At 39.9% G+C, this 2,218-nt stretch overlaps 1 pseudogene; it reads right to left on the reverse strand.

Moving 5' to 3' along the window:
• Nucleotides 1-591: 591 nt before the first annotated feature.
• Nucleotides 592-1,843, reverse strand: LOC138829396 (vacuolar protein sorting-associated protein 37A pseudogene; annotated as a pseudogene).
• Between the last annotated feature and the right edge of the window lie 375 nt (nucleotides 1,844-2,218).

Below are 2,218 nucleotides of genomic sequence, written 5' to 3' on the forward strand. Positions count from 1 at the left end.
ACCATACAGAGGGGTTACAATTACATGAGCAATGTAATTAAGACATTTTTTGAATTTTTTTATTTATTAAAGATATATATATATATATATATATATAATAGGTATATTTATATGTTATAGGTATATATCTGGCACATTGGCTGGTTTGATATTTTCTGGTATTATGAATATTTAAAAACAAATTGCTTTTGAAAGTTTTATTCAAAAAGAAAGAAAAAGAGAGGGTGTGGGTATCTTTCCATAGCTGAAAGTACTTAAAAATTACTGAGAGGAAAATAATCTAAAGAAGATATCATTCTTGATAAAGAAATGAGGCAGTTTCAAATTAAAAGTACAAGATTAAGTACTTTTCATAAAATATTAAAACTAAAATCACATGCATAAGGTATTTAATTATAAGAATAGCAGTGAAATTTTAAAAGGACAGGATTTATCAATGATAAATAGGCGTTTTTAGTGCAAATACTGCAGAAAAATTTTCCAAGCAAAGATCATAATCATTCTAATCTATATAAAAAACAATCTCAGTTCTTTAAACAATGTAGAGTACATCTGAATTCAGCCATTTCAATGAAATGCCAACTTACAAACCTTAAATCTAAAATAATGTACTTAGTTTTATGTCTCATTTCTCTCTTGGCGGTCCATGTTTTCAGGAAAATCTGTAATGGACCATGAAGTTGGCTGTGCATTGCTATCACTTGTTTAAGTTTCTCTTCCTTGGCTCTTCTACAGTGGCAAACTGTTCTTTTTTCCATGAAGCTACTGAGAAAATCATCTATTTCAGTTTTTCCCTCCGAGAAATCTTCAGCAATATTATCAGATTCTTCCTCAGCTTCATGTGCAGCGACTTTCCATCTTGCCTGTAGGGCACTTGCACTACAACTCTCACTCAGTTCATGTTGTCTCTGCCTCTTCTTTTCAAACGTAGATTTCATTTGTGTAAGTAACTCATACTTATCTAAAACAGTTTGCCTTTTGGCTTCCAAACTGGGCTCCAAGAGGAGAGTTTTCTTGCTAATTCCTCAATACTTTTTACTAAATCACCCTTGTCATTAATAATTTGTTTTAGTTGAGGTAAACTCAAACTGTTCTAGTAATACTTCCTCTTGTTCATTCATATCTGTGAGTTGTGACACAATTCTGAGAGTTCTGGAAATGCATCAGGGACATCTGGCATCTTGTACCCAAAACCATTTTGGCTTATAGGTGTTGAAGTTTCCATTGTGGGAACAGGCAATGGCCGACTTGAAAGGACACCAAATGTAGGAGCAGCAGACTTGGCTGTTGTATAACTTGTTGAAGAAGAAACAGTGTCAGTAACAAAGAAGTTATGTTCTGTTAGCTTCTTGAGGAGGATATGCAGGAAGAAATGGAAAACCCTAAGAAGCATAAGGAGGCAGCCCACCTGGGTTACTATACAGGTATGGAAATGCTGTTGAAGTGGGAGCTAAAACAGGAGAATTCTTCCAAAACTCATCCAACAGACTCTGGCTAATCTTTCCAAGATCTGAGTGTATTGTAAAATTGCTTACTAATTGAGAGGTAACATATATTCCATGTTTATCCATTAAAGGATGTCAGATTGGTGGATAAACACTGATTGCTGGTTTTTCCTGAGGAAACTGTGGAGGAAGTACTATATTAATGTTAATTGTCAAGTTGTTTACAGTGAAGGGCAATCTGTATTCCACATCTTTCTGTATTTCAGCTATACTGGAGTGGGAGTTCCGGAGGGACTCGATCAAGCACTGCTTCTGCTGTTGGAGGCTGGTGAGGCCACCACCAGGGATCCTGCTGTGGAGAAGGAGGCGCTCTTGGTCAGGGGAAAGAGCCAGCTCATCCTCCTCGCGTCCCTGGGGCAGGAGGCCCTACAAGGTTTGGGCCTGCTTCTCCCAGAGGCTGCCTGGCAGGTCTCCAGCTACAGAGGAGTGGCCTGAAATACCCAAGGTTCGAGTCCGGTTGTGTGTGTGTGGGGAGGAGCAGAGGGGCAGGCCGTGGGGCAAGCCAACGGCGCCTTTTACCAAGTAAACCAGGTTCCTGGTCCCCGGGTTTGGGGGACCATGACATAACTGGAGAGAGCTGGAGAGAGGTAAATTGTCAAGCAGGACACAAGCAACCAGGATCCTACCCTTGGAGGCCCAGGTGCTCCAGACTGGCTAGCCAGTCAGATTGTAACCTGGCTGCGCTCGGCGTGCCTGGCCTCGTCCTACCATGA

Source organism: Dipodomys merriami, unplaced genomic scaffold, assembly GCF_024711535.1.
Source record: "Dipodomys merriami isolate MVZ:Mamm:240054 unplaced genomic scaffold, mDipMer1.0.p SCAF_1704, whole genome shotgun sequence".
NCBI lineage: Eukaryota > Metazoa > Chordata > Mammalia > Rodentia > Heteromyidae > Dipodomys > Dipodomys merriami.